The 17440-nt window shown below is 35.1% G+C and overlaps 1 protein-coding gene across 9 annotated transcripts in view; it reads right to left on the reverse strand.

Annotated features, from left to right (window-relative positions):
- Positions 1-15960, reverse strand: part of STAU1 (staufen double-stranded RNA binding protein 1) — a 58953-nt gene extending 42993 nt beyond the window's left edge. For 8 of the 9 annotated variants that reach the window (XM_074288564.1, XM_074288562.1, XM_074288560.1 and 5 more), the window contains exon 1: positions 15759-15959. The gene's annotated coding sequence lies outside the window, so the exon portion shown is untranslated. Of the gene's footprint in view, positions 1-15758 lie in introns of all 9 variants that reach the window. The other variant, XM_074288565.1, reaches the window with a different exon arrangement.
- Between the last annotated feature and the right edge of the window lie 1480 nt (positions 15961-17440).

A 17440-nucleotide genomic window follows, 5' to 3' on the forward strand; every position in this document is an offset into this window, starting at 1 on the left:
AATTTAAATGCAATTTTTGGAAAAAATGTGCCCCAAAGTATTTGTGCAAATGTTCTATAAAATACCCCTAGATTTTTCCAGGGGGAAGGAGGAGGGGAACAGAATTAAATATACTAAATTACCAATAATGAATCTGAGTCTGTAACTCAGATGAGATGACATCTGAGAATATGAACTCTCAAATTGTCATGAATAGATTTCTATGTAACCCCACTCATCTTTAATGAATATACTTAACATCTAAAGGGATTTCTTACACTGAGATCCTTATTACAATATTTATAAATTCTATTAATGTAATTCCTGCTATTTTTATTTTATCTGAAGTATCTGTCCAATTTACTGATTTTAGTGTAGCTAATGGCTCAGTATCTCAGACCATACAAAGACTGGGTTCAATTTTGAGAGGCTCCCCTCTCCCATAATAACTTTTTGATTTATATCTCCACCCAAAGTCTTCTTTGGGTAAATCCCAGATTAAGCTCATATCTAGGTCTCCCTTCAATCCTGGATACATTCAGATGCCATATAAGTATCCAAGATAATAACATATATATAAAATATAGGATATCCTTTATTCCCCAGCTTCTTAAACTGTGGTTTGTGAAAATGGGATGTATTATCAGCAAATGTTTGGTTTGTATACCTATTTTATATACTTATATACTCAGGGCCATGTAAAAATTTCCTGGTGAAGAGGTTGCAAGTGGAAAAAGTTTAAGAAGCCCTGTTTTATTCTACCACACAGGAAATTTTTTAAAAAGAAGGCAACAACTCAATAGTTTATAAACAGTGCAGTAAAATACATGAAAGGGTCATAGTACATAGTCCATAATCAATATACTCCTCCCATTTTCCACAGATTCCTAAAGTCCTTGTAATTCAAAGTTCTTTCCAGAGATTTGGGTTTCATTATGCTACAGGAAAAATATTCTTATTGAAATCAAAATTTGCTTACAACATTTAGAAAGGGAAACAAATTTGGGAGAGGCTAGAAAGATATTCTGTAAGTCCCAATTTCACCCTACAGAGATATATACATAAACATTAAAATCTTACAGTACTACCATAAGAACCTGGAACCCTCCAAGAAGGGAAACAGGTTTGGGGTTGGCTACCAAATAGATAGCAATTCTCAACATCAGATTATACACTCACAATCTGAATGTTTCATGGCAATATAAAAGTGAAAATTCAGGTTTCTTCCTCCCTTATATTATGGTATTTAGCACTTTGCTTCTCTTCCTGCACAGGGACCAGGTGCATAATCTTCTCTCTTCAAAAAGAGTACTTTGCCCACAAAATTCCCTTTTCTTGATAGGTCAGACTTTAAAACTCTTGAAATTGGATTAGCTAATAAGGCAACAGCTGTTGCTTAAGAAATTATCCTTTTGTTAGAAGATTAGAATCACTTATTGATTGAGCGGTGTATAGGAACTCTTAAAAATATGTTTTCTGATAAAAAGGCTGAATTCTGTAACTCTCAAACTTGAAGTTGTTGAAAAAAAAAAAAAAAAAGACTTCATGAATAGAACCAAGAGAACACTATACACAGCAACAAGAAGATTATACAATGATCAAATCTGATGGACATAACTCTTTTCAACAGCAAGATGATTCAGTCCAGTTGCAATGGACTTGTGATAGAGCCTTCTGCATTCAGAGAGAAGAACGTGGTGATTGAGTATGGATCACAATATAGTATTTCCACCATTTTTATTTATTGTTGTTTGCTTGTTTTTTGTTTTTTCTCATTTTTTTTCTTTTTGATCTGATTTTTCTTGTACAGCAAGATACTTGTGAAAATGTGTAAAAAAAATTACACATGTTCAACATATAGGAGGGAGGAAAAATTCTGGAACACAAAGTTTTGCAAAAGTGAATTTGAAAACTATGTCTGTATTTTGAAAATAAAAAGCTAAAAAAAAAAAAAAGAAAGAAAGAAAAGAAAAATAAATTTCAGAATGAACTTTCAACACTTCAATAAACCAGGGTAAGGAACTCCCATCACTTCAAACATATAGTGGCTCTTTCCATATCTGCTACATAGTTGACAGCATTAGGTTCCTCTACAACTAACTTCCCAGAGCTCAGTTCAGGCACTCTATTCAATCACTGTCCAACTGTTGCTATCTTTTGGCCTAACAGGGGCATCATTTCTAGGGCATCTGACCATGAGGTTCCCATGTGTCTTGTTTTAAGGCAGTCATTAATGGTTAGATGATGGTAGTACAGAAATCCCTCAGGATTCATTGTATGCCAGCACAAAGAAAGTCCATTTATATCTTACAGAAGTATCAATTTATTATCATCAGTCACAAAAACATTCTCCAAAAGGTGCCAATGCCAAATCCATATCCTCCACAGGAAAATGCAATTAAATTTCACCTTCCTATTAGATTGACCAGACAACTCCCTAACTGCCTTTAAATTTAGCAGGTATGGAAAGAGCCACTATATGGTTTTTCAGGGATTGTAATTCAGGGATGAAATTTTTAATGAAGGTTTTCCAAGTACATCACTCTTAGAATACTATAGTAATATCCTACTGCTAGAAAATCAGCTGACAATCAAGAAGGAAACAAAAACTTCTGTACAGCCAACATTGATAACACATTACTCAAGAGTCCCTGGGTTCCTCGAGTCCTGAATCAAAATTTATCTTTAACTTATATATAGTTCTAATTTAGTTATGTGCATTAAAAAAAAAAAGGTTAATAAATAATAGATCAGTGTTAAAGGTGAGCACAATGGCCAATGAGAAGAAACAATGGATAATGAGGGTTCAAAAAAACTACAAAGTGCAGACAGAAGAATTCAGAGAATGTTTTATTTATTATAGGAGCAAATAGCCCTAAATAAGCTCAATAAGCCAAGAAGGTATCACAATAATTGAGTTTTAAAATAATGGCTGTCATTAAAAAGAGAAAGAAAGAGAGAGAGGAGAGAAGAGAGAGAGAGAGAGGGAGAGGGAGAGGGAGAGGGAGAGGGAGAGGGAGGAGGGAGAGGGAGAGGGAGAGAGGGAGAGGGAGAGGGAGAGGGAGAGGGAGAGGGAGAGGGGGAGAGGGAGAGGGGGAGAGGGAGAGGGGGAGAGGGAGAGGGGGAGAGGGAGAGGGGGAGAGGGAGAGGGGGAGAGGGAGAGGGGGAGAGGGGGAAGGGGAGAGGGAGAGAGGGGGAGAGGGAGAGAGGGAGAGAGGGAGAGAGGGAGAGAGGGAGAGGGAGAGAGAGAGTTAGTTGATATGCCCTTTGGAAAAGATATATAAAAATAACAGAATTTTAGAAAGATTTCTTTGAAAAATATTGATTGAAAATTTAAAAAAAAAATGTGGGATCTTAAAGGTGTCAATTCTCAGATATCCAGAAAATTCAGTTACTTAGAAAAAATTTATCCTTGAGAGTGCCAGAAGGCTGAGGTCTTAATTGAAAGGCAACTTATTTGCCCAATAGCATTTAAATGACATACAGGAAAAGATCACAGAAGTTCAAAAATGAAACCAGAGCAAATTTCCTTGACTATGTAATTAAGAACATAATACAAGTCACCAAACAGTAAGACCCTATCATACAAACATAATTTTTTTAGAGTGAAAATCCTATTCTAATAGAAAAAATATTTTAGTTCATAAGTTCTCTTTATTGAGACTTTTAAACAAAAGTTAAGTCATTAAACTGTTAACTATCTATTCTAAGCATTACTGCTGTAGGTCAAATAGGACTAAAATATAGTTCTTGCCTTCTTGAGACTTACAGTCTAATAGGTGAAAAATGGAATACATATAAATAGTTCACACAAGGTACAATTTAAAAGTAGATTAAATGAGACAAAAAGTATTATGAGTTAAAAAGAGACAACATGTCTTGCTGGGAAAGATAAAGAAGCTAAGATAGGCTTCCTGAAAAAGATAAATTTTTGAGCTGAAATAATTAAGTACTACCACAATAAAAGTACTATTAACATATTACTTTCAATCCTTTTGTACATCATACAAATATTTTTTAAATTTTTATTTATTTATTTTTCAGGGGGTTTTTTTATTATAGCTTTTTATTTACAAGATATATGCATAAGTAATTTTTCGGCATTGACAACTGCAAAACCATTTGTTCCAATTTTTCCCCTCCTTTCCCCCACCCCTTCCCCTAGATGGCAGGTTGACCAATACATGTTAAATATATTAAAATATAAGTTAAATACAATATATATCATACAAATCTTAAAAGGAAAGTTTAAGACATAGGGACATTAGGGAACATGGAATAGTTTACCTGTCAGATATATGGATAAGGGAAGAATTGATGACCAATCAAAAAATAGGGAGTATTACAGAATATAATATAATTTTGATTACATTAAATTTAAAAGGATTTGCACAAAGAAAATCAATACAGCCACGATTAGAAAGAAAGCAGGAAAAAATAGCAAGTTTTTCTGATGTACAGATTCTAAACTATATAAAGAACCAAGTCAAATTTATTAGAATACAAATCATTCCCCAAATGAAAATAGTTAAAGGATATGAACAATTTTCAGATGAAATCAAAGCTATCTCTAGTAATATGAAAAAATGCTCTAAATCACTGTTGACTAGAAAAATGAAAATTAAAATAACTTTGGTGTACCACCTATCAAATTAGCTAAGGAAAATGACAAATGTTGGAAGGGACATGGAAAAATTGGGACACTAATGCACTATTTGCTGGAATTGTAAATGTATCCAATCATTTCAGAGGGCAATCTGGAACAATAACTATAAAACTATGCATATACTCTTTGACCTAGAAATACCACTATTCCACTATTAAGTCCCTAACATAAACAGATGCAAAAAGAAAAAATAAAAATAAAAAAGGATCAGTAAATACTGAAATATTTAGATTAGCTCTTTTTGTGCTGACAAAAATTGCAAATTTAGAGGATGCCCATCAATTGAGGAATGGCTAAATAAACAGTGGTATAAGTTTGTGATGGAAAACTATTGTGCCTATGTGAAATGATGAGGATGCTCTCAGAAAAACCTGCAAACATGATAATTGTAGAAATATGTATAGAAGAATTGCATATGTTTAACATATATTGGATTACCTGCTGTCCAAGAGAAGGGGTGGGAAGAAGGGAGGGAGAAAAAATTTGGAATGCAAGATTTGGCAAAGGTGAATGCCTATTTATGCATATATTTTGAAAATGAAAAGCTAAAAAAATTTTTTAAATAAATGGCAAAAATTCAAAAAAAAAAGAAAAGAAAAGAAAAAGAAAAACATGCAAAGACTTACATGAACTAATGTAAAGTGAAAAGAGCAGAACTAGGAGAACACTGCACACAGCAATACTGTATGATGAACTGTACTTAGCTATTCTCAGCTATATAATAATCCTAGAATCTGAAAAGACTAACAATGAACCATGCTATCTACCCCCAGAGAAAGAATTGATATTGTCTGAATAGAGGCTGAAGCATGCTATTTTTCCACTTTCTTTCTTTCTTTTTTTTTTTTGGAGTCGTCTTGTACAAAATGACTAATAAGGAAATGTTTTACATGACTGCACATGTATAACCTTTATCTGATTGCTTATCACCTCAGAGAGGGGGAGAACTTTAAAAACTTTAAAAACAATGTTTAAAAAGTCTTTCAACATGCAATTAAGGAAAAAATAAAATATTAAGTACTTAAAAAAACAAACAAACAAAACAAAACAAAAAAAAAACAAAAAAAACAGGGGGAAGGATCAGCATCTAACTGGCCCAATGGATAGAACAATGGCCCTAGAATCAGGAGTGAGTTCAAATCCTGCCTCAGGCAGTACTCAATAGCACTTAAAAGCAAATCACTTAACCAAACACCAGCAAAAAAATTAAAAAAAAAAAAACCATAGGGAGATAATATTAATCAACACATTCTAAGATATTTGAATAATTGCATTAATCAATTAATCAAATCAGTAATCAATGAAAAGATAAACAAAATGCCTCCAATTTCATAAAAAACAAATTCTAGTGACAAAAGAAAAAAAGACAAGTAAAATCAATTACGAAAGCATTGACAGCAAATTTATTAAATTTACTATTGACAAGAAGATAGGAAGGAAAATTTACATGTGAGATGCTTTTGAGTCTAAAAAGATCTCAACAAGATAGAACAATGGGAAAAAAAACTATTGACATACAATAGAGTTAAAAGTAAAGCCTTACATTCAGGTTCAAAAATACAGAATGGAAGACAAGGCTAGACAAATCAGGAAAAAAAAGACCTGAAGGTCAATGAGTCAATTTTATGACATGGCAACCAAAAAAAAAAAAAAAAAAAAAACCAAAACCCCAAACTAATGACATCTTAGGCTCTATGAATACAGGCATAATGCCCAGAAAGAAGTTATAACAGTCTTAATGCATTCTGCCTTGCTCAGACCACGACTAGTATATTGTATTTAATTTCTGATACCATACTAGACTAAAAGAATGTTGACAACTAAGAGAAAACTTGAGGGGAAAAGAGGAACAATTTGCTTAGCTTTCTGGTTGAAGAGGGATTGTGCTTATTCTACCTCCCTCCAGAAAAAAGATCTGGGATCTTGATGGGTAGCAATTGCAGAAAAAACAAGTGTTAATTTATCTAAAGAAAATTTCCTGAGCAGGACCAGGAGATCGTTGTATATTTCAACAATAATACTATAGGATGATCAATTCTGATGGATGTGGCCACTTTCAACAATGAGATGAACCAAATCAGTTCCAATAGAGTATGAACTGAACCAGTTATACCCAGAGAAAGAACTCTAGGAGATGATTATGAACCACTACATAGAATTCCCAATCCCTCTAATTTTGTCAGCCTTCATTTTGGATTTCCTTCACCGGCTAACTGTACACTATTTAAAAATCCGGTCCGATTATTTTTGTACAGCAAAATAACTGTTTGGACATGTATACATATATTGTATTTAATTTATACTCTAACATATTTAACATGTATTGATCAACCTGCCATCTGGAGGGGGGAGGAAAGAGGGGAAAAATTAGAACAAAAGATTTGGCAATTGTCAATGTTGTAAAATTACCCATGCATATATGTGGTAAATAAAAACGGAGGGAAGGAGGGAAGGAGGGAAGGAGGGAAGGAGGGAAGGAGGGAAGGAGGGAAGGAGGGAAGGAGGGAAGGAGGGAAGGAGGGAAGGAGGGAAGGAGGGAAGGAGGGAAGGAGGGAAGGAGGGAAGGAGGGAAGGAGGGAAGGAAGGAAGGAAGGAAGGAAGGAAGGAAGGAAGGAAGGAAGGAAGGAAGGAAGGAAGGAAGGAAGGAAGGAAGGAAGGAAGGAAGGAAGGAAGGAAGGAAAGAAGGAAGGAAAATTTCCTAGCACTTAAAGCTGCACCAAAGGTGAATGGTCCCTGAAATCTCTGCAGGCCTTATACTACTAACTCAGAAAATCACAAATTGAAATTATCCACATTGTGTTCTATTTATTTTGTTATGATTCAGGAAATTTTCTGGCTCCTTACACCCCCTAGGAGTTTGACACTTCTATTGTAGATGTATTCTTGTTCAGCCTTGGACTATGTGATTTCTTTTTTGTTTATTTATGTAGGTTACATTTATTGATATTTACTGTCTTCACGATGAAAATGTTTTAATATTACTATGGAAATTGTTTAGAAGTTATGGACCCTCAGATCATACTTTGAGAACTGCTGACAGATCATTGATAATGGTTGATATTCAGTTGCTGACAAAGAAAGTTGCTTTCTAAGAAAGGTCTGTACCCAATATAAATAGACTATTTGAATTCCACCACCACACTTTAAAAAAAATTAACAATTTTGCATGATTTAGGGATCTTAGGCTACTTCTCATTTGCAGTTCAAACTTGTCTGTTATTCTCCAATAATAAGGGCCCCCATTTATCTTGAACCTTTAAAAATGTATTTTGTCATAACAGCCCTATGCATTAGTTTATTATTATCCCCCTTTAAAAGATGGGGAAGTTGAGTAGCAAGAACATTGTGTTTTAACTTCTGTCATCTAACTAATAAACATTATTGTCAGAATTTCAAATCTTATCTTTTCATCAATTGTGTTTTTTTTCATCACAACATATTGTTTTATTCATTCAATGTTATTTTTCTACTGGTCCAAAAAGACATACTAAACCCCTATTTCTTCTCCAAAGTTCTGCCTTAGGTTCTTTTCTCATTTTCTTCTATAACAGGGATTCTTTATTTGGGATCTCAACGTGTGTGTGTGTGTGTGTGTGTGTGTGTGTGTGTGTGTGTATGTAAAAACATATTTATAAAATTCTCTTACTACACAAGAAAAATCAGATGAAAAAAGGAAAGTAAATGAGTAAGAAAACAAAATGCAAGTAGAACAATAAAAAGAGTGAGAATGCTATGTTGTGATCCACATTCAGTTCCCACAATCCTCTCTCTGGGTGTAGATGGCTCTCATCATCACAAGATCACTGGAACTGGTTTCAATCATCTCATTGTTGAAGAGAGCCAAGTCCATAAGAATTGATCACCATATAATCTTGTTGTTGCCATGTATAACAATCTCCTGGTTCTGCTCACTTCACTTAGCATCAGTTCATTAAGTCTCTCCAGGCCTCTCTGAAATCATCCTCCTGATCATTTCTTATAGAACAATAATATTCCATAACATTCAGGACTATATGATTTCTGAAGAACCTTCCAACAATGAGATTCTGGTTCTACAGTACTAGAGAAATATAATTAAATGATGTTGACGAGGTCTGACCTTAAAAGCTCCTATTTTAAAGTCTTTGAGTTAGAAGGTCCTCAATCTATAACTATTACAGATAAAGGAGTTAGAATAAGGACTGAACCTTATTCTAAATTCATTGGGAAATCTAAGGTGAGGAAATAATCCTCTAGCAATACAATTCAACACTTCTGAGGCAATGAGAAAACTATCTAGAACACTAAGACTAAACTTGCAAAGTCACCAAACAGGTATGTATCAGAGGTGGGACTTGAACTAAATCTCCCTGGTTTAAGGCCAGCTCTCTATACACAATATGATTTATCACAGATGAGGACATCTAAAAAAAAAAAACTCAGTGCTATCTCTTATTCTTCATCAAATCAAATTTATCAAAATTTGATAATTTGATGATGATAAATGATAATTTGATATCAAAATAAAATTTGATAATTTTAAATCCAAATGAAAATTTATTGAATCTTAATGTTCTTATTCATTTTTTAAAAGTCCCATATATCCATCTATATTAAAGTACAATAAAAAATATTCAAACAAGGAAAGTAGGATAGGATCCTCTCAACTAGGCCACAAAATTGACACCACTCCTACACCTGTAGCTAGAAATCCTAGAAAGAAACCTAAGTTCATCATTAACCTCTAATCATGTTTGTAAAACAAACATACACCATGTTAATCTAATAAATTTTTTAATCTTTATAATCTGGCTCAATGAATTAAACAAAACTCCTTGTACTGATTTTTATACAAGGCTAAAACAAAGCAGTTTACTTTGTATTGTTAAAAAAGCTAAAATTCACATTTATTGCATCTATAAAATTAGTATCTTGATTAAACAAATTTTGAGTTAGAAAATAACAACTAAGAAGTCTAATTAAAAATACTTTCCTCAATTTTTTTATCCCCAAGTTTTAGGAGCTATATCTTGTACAAGCATATTAAACAAAACTGTTTAACAAACAAAAAAAAACCCTGAATATGCTGATCCGTAAGAGCAAATATGATTTTTGTAGAGATTGATCCACAGCTATATTATGTATAGAACCACAGAAATGATGCCACCAACATTAAGTAGTGTGTGTTTTAACTTTAATATTTATAGTGTGAATTAAACAACTTCCATTAAGTTTTGCTTTGGTGGTGATAAAGTTTTTGGCTCACAGCATTCAGTAAAGGTGGCTATCTGAGACATCTTTGCAACCTCTGCAACCATCTTTATTCAATAACATTAACAAATAATCTTACATATAGTGTTTTCTTGAAAATATGATTTGCTGTGATATTTGTGGAAATATGTATGGAAGAACTGCATATGTTTGACATATATTGGACTACTTGCTATCTGGGAAAGAGAAAAAATTTGGAACATGGGATTTTGTAGAAGTGAATGTTGAAAATTATCATGTATATATTTTGAAAAGAAAAAGAAGAAAGAAAATATTGTTTGTTGGTCTAAATTATCCTAGCTTTAGGATAAACTTATTCAACTATACATTTCACTGGTATCAGAGTACAACAGAAAAATAACACTAGTGTGCCAACCTCAGAGAACCTATGGACAAGTCCTGGCTCAAGCACTAGCAACAAACGCACCCTCAACTTAACTTAGAATTCTGAGTTTCAATTTCCTCATGTGTAAGAGTGTGGATAAAAATGGCCCCGCTACCCTCTCTAACATGATATTATGATCATGAATAAAAAGGATATGGTCAGCATCTCACACCCTATATCAAGATAAAGATCAAAATAAAGAGTAAGACCATAAGTAAATTGAGAGAGTAAGAAACAGTTTACCTGTCAGAGTTTTGCAGAAGGGAGGAATTTATGACCAAAATAAGATAGAGAACATTATGAAATACAAGAATAATTTTGATTACATCAAAATAAAAAGGTTTTGCACAAAGTCAATGCAACCAAGATTAGGAGAAGCAGAAGCTGGGAAACAATTTTTTACAGCCAGTGTTTCTGATAAAAGCTCTCATATCTAAATTATATAATGAACTGAATCAGATTTGGGAGAATACAAGTTATTTCTCAATTGATAAATTATTCAAAGGATTTAAACAGGCAATTTTCAGATGAAGAAATTAAAGCTATCTATAGTTATGAAAAAATGCTCTAAATCACTATAAATTAGAGAAATACAAATTCTGAGTTATCACCTCACACTTATATTGCCTAATATGACAGAAAGGAAAATGATAAATACTTGCTTTTTGTTGATGAAGCTGTGAACTGACCCAACCATTCTGGAGAGCAATTTGGAACTATGCCCAAAGCCCTTGAAAACAGTATACCATTTGATCCAGCAATATCTCTAAGTCTGTATCCCAGATCTTTAAAAATGGAAAAGGACCCACATGTACAAAAATGTTTATAACAAGTCTCTTTCTGGTGGCAAAGTATTGGAAATTGAGTGGATGCCCATTAATTTGGGAATGGCTGAATAAATTGTGATATATGAATGTAATCAAATACTGTTGTTCAATGAGAAATGATGAGCAGGTGGATTTCAGAAAAACCTGGAAAGACTTAAAAGAACTGATGAGTGAAGTGAGCAGAATTAGGAAAATATTGCACATAGTAACAACAACATTGTCCAGATGATCAACTTTGATAGACTTTGCTCTTCTCAGCAACACAATGATCTAAGACAATACTAAAGGACTTATGATGGAAAATGCTGTCCATATCAAGAGAAAGCACTATGGAGTCTAACTAAAGATTTAAGTCTAACATCAGGAGGAAATGAGTTCAAATGTGGCCTCAGACACTTAACACGTCCTAGCTGTGTGACTCTGAGCAAGTCACTAAACTCCAATTGCCTCAAGGGAAAAAAAACCTAATAAAATTCTGAAAATAAATAAATGAAATATGAAAGGAGAGAGAAAGTAAATCATTCATTTTATTTTCATTTCAAATTCAAAAAATAAAAAACAAACCAAACTTCATAATATCCTTCCTTAAGGGTATATTAGATGAAAAGGTAGATTAGATGAGATTCAATTCAAAAGATATTTAGAGATATTCATCAAATAATTTGTTAAAAGTAACATCTTGGTTTAAAAAAAAATACGGTTCTTACTCTTCTATTTCTATAATTAATCAAATTCTTCTCTCAACATATCCCAAAAAATACTATGTAAATCCATCTTAGTTAAAAATTAACTTTAATAAACTAGCATATCTCGTAGAGTTGAAACTTTAGTTTGTAATTTCTTCTTTTTTAGAATTGCCCTAGTGCTATAACCTGAACTATAATAAAAAAAATTAAAGAGGTCAGGAGAAAATTAAGAACAGAAAACTATTTTTATTGTCAAAGCCTCTTGTCACCAAGAAACTCAATCCAAGAAACATCTATTCTATAAAAAATTTTTAAAATAAAATTTAATGGCTATTATTTGTAAGGCACTATGCTATGTACTGTAAACAGACTTTAAAAAAAAAAAAGGTCTGGGCCCCTCAAGGTTTACATTCAACTTGGGGAAGGAAAGGTGAGAAATTCCTAAAACAACTACTGGTAGGGTCTGGTACAAAGCAAAAATTATGGTAAAATTTTCCAGTAATTTCAGTAACCACCATTTACAATCACCACCCAAATTCATATAAGAACATTCACAAGGCCTCAAGCCTTGACTCTTGCAGGTTTTTAAGTTCCACCACATACTTAGTAAAAAAGCAATAATTCTTTGCAAAATTGAAAAGGTGTCATTAGTGCTGTGGGTATGGTTCCAAATAAGGAATCTTTTCAAAGAATATAGGAGAAGAGGAAATCAGCAGAAATCTACAAGTTCCATTTACTTTGTTCTTCAATGTATTAAGTATTTTGGGCTTAGTGTGGCTACGTCTTAGTTGGAGAGATCTATCTTTTCATTTTCCATTACTGGTTGCATGACACTGTAGAAGTGGAATCCTGCCCCCAAAATAGTTCTACAAGTTTTAGTTTGTTCCATAACTTGACAACTACATATAAATGTGCTTTTTCTGGCTGTATTCTGATAGATGCCAAAACTAATTCAGAAGGGAATGTTTATAACAACAACAATACCAAAAAATCTGTAAATGAAAAATACTGGAAATCTTGAAGCATTTTAGAAAATAAAATATAACCTTTTCCTTTTCTACAATATTAAGTGAAGGTTCAAAAATTACAGTCTCTCTTATTTTCCATATTCTGATGACTAAAACAAAACAAAAAATTTCCACTGCTGTGGACAAACAACTGGAATAATACTACATGTCTATAACAGAATAATTCTAAAAGCAATATTTATAGTTATATATTTAATAATTCTAGAAAGTGACACAAAATATTCTTGCTAACAATTTCTCTAAATTACAGAAATATTTTTATATTATAAAGAATATTTGCTTGTCATTTACACTGATGCTGTTACTACATCTCTACTAAAATCAAGGTTTTAAAATGACTAAATTTACTTAGGTGATAAGGTTTTAAAAATAATTCTGATAATAGAATTGAAAGTTTCTAATCAGAATATTCTTTACTTAATTCTTAACCTAAAATTACATCAGCGTATTTGCACAACCACTGTAAAGAACCTTTCAAAGTTTTCATCACATAACTTATTAACCATAGTTTAACTTTGACACAAAAAGTTATTTTCCCTTAAAGATAAATTTAACAAATATCCATTAAATCATGAAGAAAAATCCAAAAAAATTTAGTATCAGAAAAAATTGGTATCAAAATGAGAAAAACAACTGCTGTTTTATACACAAATAATATACCAATAATATGACTTATAATTTGAGAAAAAAATGATCTTATCCTGCCCCACATCTAGTTCACTAAAACCTTCATTTTAGTCATAAAATGTGTATTACAAAAATTTCTACTCCATAAAACAACTACTACCTGTATATTGCTATGTGAAATATAACTTTTCATATTTATTAGAAAAATAACTAACTTGAGAGAATAATGGCTTGGGAAAAATTAAATTCTAAGTCAATTTTAAAATATTATAATTTATGTCAGCACTACACTTTACAAAAGGCAACAAGTAATTTGTTTTACTCATAATCTAAACATTTAGGAAACTTATAGATTTTAAATTATACCAAAGTGGACAATAACACTTTAGAAGTGTATCAAACTACAACAAATCAGGGTCCAATGTGTATACTTCATAAAATTAAGTAAAAGATGTTTCACAGAAGTAAATAAAATATTTTTAATTAAGGAAATATATTGAAATTATTTAACATTATAAAAGAAACTTTTTAGAAAACAAAAAAGTATCCCCTAATTTTTTCTATAAATCAGGGTTTTCATAATCTATTTTGCTAATTAGTACACGATATACCAGCATACCTAACTTCTGAATTAAAAATAAACTCAGCATAAACGAACTTGCCACACTAAAATCTCACCTGTCATTACTAAAATTACTCTCTGCAAACCAATTACTTTAATTTTTATATCAATAACTATATATATTTAACTCACTTTGATTACCTAAAGATAACTCAAGCAATTTAAAATCGGCTTTCTCCTCCACATTCACAATTAAGACAATTTGACAGCATAAAAACAACAAAAGTCTCTGAGACCTTCAAGCTTTTCCCGTAGCTTAAAAAACAGATCACTAGGCTGCCATACACATTTGGCCTTAGAGAAGAGATCTCTTACACGACTAATACTGCAACGTGGGTAAGTGCATAGATTTATAATGGGGATCAGTAAATGGAGATAGAGGAGCTGGCAAAAAGGCATGGTGTTGAATGTTTGAACTATATTATAGAAGACAGCAATCTGGATTCAGGACAAGGGCAGAATAAACTACTACATCTATTGACTAAATACGGGATGACAATACTACCTTTCTCTTACAAGGCTGATGATAAACATATCAGCTAGTTCCACATACTTTTATACCGAAGAGAGGATGAATCTCCATCTGTATCAGTTGCTATGGATCAGTATCAACTGAAATACTTTCTCATTACAACCGCCAGGAGAAAAATGCATTTCCCTATGCACAGGTGTATGAGGTCTGTAACTGAGGAACTTTAATATCACTCCTATTTCCTTTTAAAGAACCAAACCCAAACATAACTTCTTTCCTAATACATGATACATATAAAGAAAAAAACAACAATCTATTCCCTCCCCCGCTGATAAGAATTATCGGGACACAGAACAATAAAAAACTGCTGGAGCTTCAACAATTTAATTCAACGAACATTCATTCCATCTGTGGACAATCTGGAAGGCAGCGGCGTGGGGAAAAGGGTCAGAATAAATTCCTTTAGGCATTTGAGTTCTGAAATAAATACTCTAACCTTAGAACTGGGCTAGGGAAAAAAAAAAAAACCTAACTGGGTTCCGGGGGTGTGTGCAAATTCGTAAAGAGGAGCTTACAGTAAGCTCGTGTCTTAAAGGGCCTGCTCTTCCCCTCCGTGGCAAAGAACAGGTTAAAAAGGCTGTTGCGCGTCCCTCAGGCCGAGAAGGTGCAGGGAGAGGAAGGGGATTGCCGGGAGGCGGGGAAGACACTGGTCCCCAGCAAGGTGGGGGCTGCAGCAAACACCATTCCTCTGGGGAAAATGCAGGGAGGGGCAGCAAGCGGAAAAAGACCAAGGAAGAAGGGGCGGCGGGAGAGGCGGCGGAGGAACCTGCGCCTCCCAAGCCCCCATCTCCGGGAGGAGAGGAGAGGAGCTGGAAGAAGAGGAGACGGCTGAGGGCTCTTCTCCCAGAATAGGCCAGATCCCCGCCCCGGGGAGGGCGGAGGGCGGAGGGACCGAGGCCTTTCTTGGGGGAGGGGGTGACGGCAGCCCCTCCCCACTCCGGCCAGGGAGGGAAGCTGACTCTCTCAGCGGCCTAGTGTCCCCAGCCCTGTCCGCCGAAGCACTCTCCGAGCAGCAGCTTGCCTCGCCTCCTCAGGCCGAGCTAGGCCGGGGTGGCTGAGGGGAGCCGTCTCCAGTCCCCTCTCCGCTTCTCTCTCACCCACCCGCCATCCCAGGCCCTTCCCCCAAGCTGCAACGGGCTGGGCCGAAGCGCCTCACCTGGATTCCCGGGACTCGTCCCCCGCTGAAGGATCGGTTAGGCGGTGGTAGTGAGGAGGGGAGGGGAGGCGGAATGGCCTGTGGGGGGCGGGCGCCGGGGGTCGGGGAGGGAGGGAGGGGGAAGCCGAGCCAGACGCTGCGGCCACAGGGCAAACACTAAAGAGAATGAGCCGCTCGGGCTCCCGCAGCCAGGCAGGAAGTGACGGGGGGAGGGACAGGGCCCGACCCCCTCCTTCCCCAATCCCCTCCCCCCATATACAGAAACTACAATTCCCGGCAGGTTTAGCGCTGCTCCAGCTACTGAGACTACAATTCCCAGCAGGCACTGCGTGAAACCTTTCCTTTTACCCTCCACGTAGAGAATCGAAATTGTCTTTAGCTCGCGAGCTAAGGTGTAGCCTTTTACTGGGGGCTTCCCCGCTTGTCCCTCCACACGCTTGACTGATGGGAACTGTAGTTCCCACATGATACATAGGCCCAAATTTAGAGACAGCTGTCAGGAAGTCTCAGCCTTTTAAAAGCGTAGGCAGGGGTTATCTCGGATAGGATGTCCTGGGAACAGGTTGGTATTATTCACTTAGACTTCGGCAAACGTGCATGGCTATAATCATCCTTCTCACGGTCTTCACCCCCTTACTCTGGCAATCTCTAGAACCCCCGGGGGGCTATTTACATGGTCTTTGTTTCCTCACCGGTCTTCTTTCCATGGCTTCTTCCATTACTTTTTCTCCAAATAAACAGGAGTTACCATCATAAATGACTTTATATACCAGAATCTTCCAGTCTTCCGAGAAAAAGCAAGCTAAATAAATACAATATGTAGCTTTTACCAGCCTTAACTTTGTTTTAAACCAAGGTTTTCTAGCAGCACACCCTGAAATTATTTTTCTCTTGCTGTTTCTAAGCTCTAGACTATCACCTTTCTGTTTACATTCATCTTTTTTCATATGATCTAATTTGTTGTAGGATTTGGGGGTTTGTTTTGTTTTTTTCTAGAAAAATGAAATGGTGATCTCCCTTCTTATTCTTCAACGTGATTCTTGGGTAATCCTCCATAAATCCCTCCCTATTCAGTGTACTGTGGACCTTTTCTTTGTGATTTTTTATATTTCATGATTCTAGTGCAACATGGGCTAATTTCTCATCTCAATATATGACTAGTTTACCTCATTACTTTCATGTCGAAAAATTGTACTCATTAAAATCCTTTCTTCCCCCCCCCCCAGGCATTTGGGATTAAGTGACTTGCCCAGGGTCACACAGCTAGGAAGTGTCTGAGGTCTGTGTGACCCTGGGCAAGTCACTTAACCCCAGCCTCAAAAAGAAAAAAAAGTGTCTGAGGTCACATTTGAACTCTGGTCCTCCTGACTTTAGGGCTGGTGCTCTATCCACTGCGCCACCTAGCTGCCCCTAAAATCATTTTTTAGTGTAAAGAATATAATTTATCATATCAGCAATTAAGTTTTTATTATGTGCCACAGCAAAGCATCCTCTTCCCTCAAGGAGATCACATTCTAAACTGGAGACAACATGAACATATGTACACAACCATACATTTTATGTATACAGTACAGGAAACAGATAAAAGGTAATCTTGAAGGGAAAAATACAAACATCTGGAGGACCAGGAAAAGCCTCACACAGAAGTTGGCACACTTGGCTTATTGCTATGATAGGTCCTC

This window comes from Sminthopsis crassicaudata, chromosome 2 (assembly GCF_048593235.1).
Source record: "Sminthopsis crassicaudata isolate SCR6 chromosome 2, ASM4859323v1, whole genome shotgun sequence".
NCBI classification, from domain to species: Eukaryota; Metazoa; Chordata; class Mammalia; order Dasyuromorphia; family Dasyuridae; genus Sminthopsis; species Sminthopsis crassicaudata.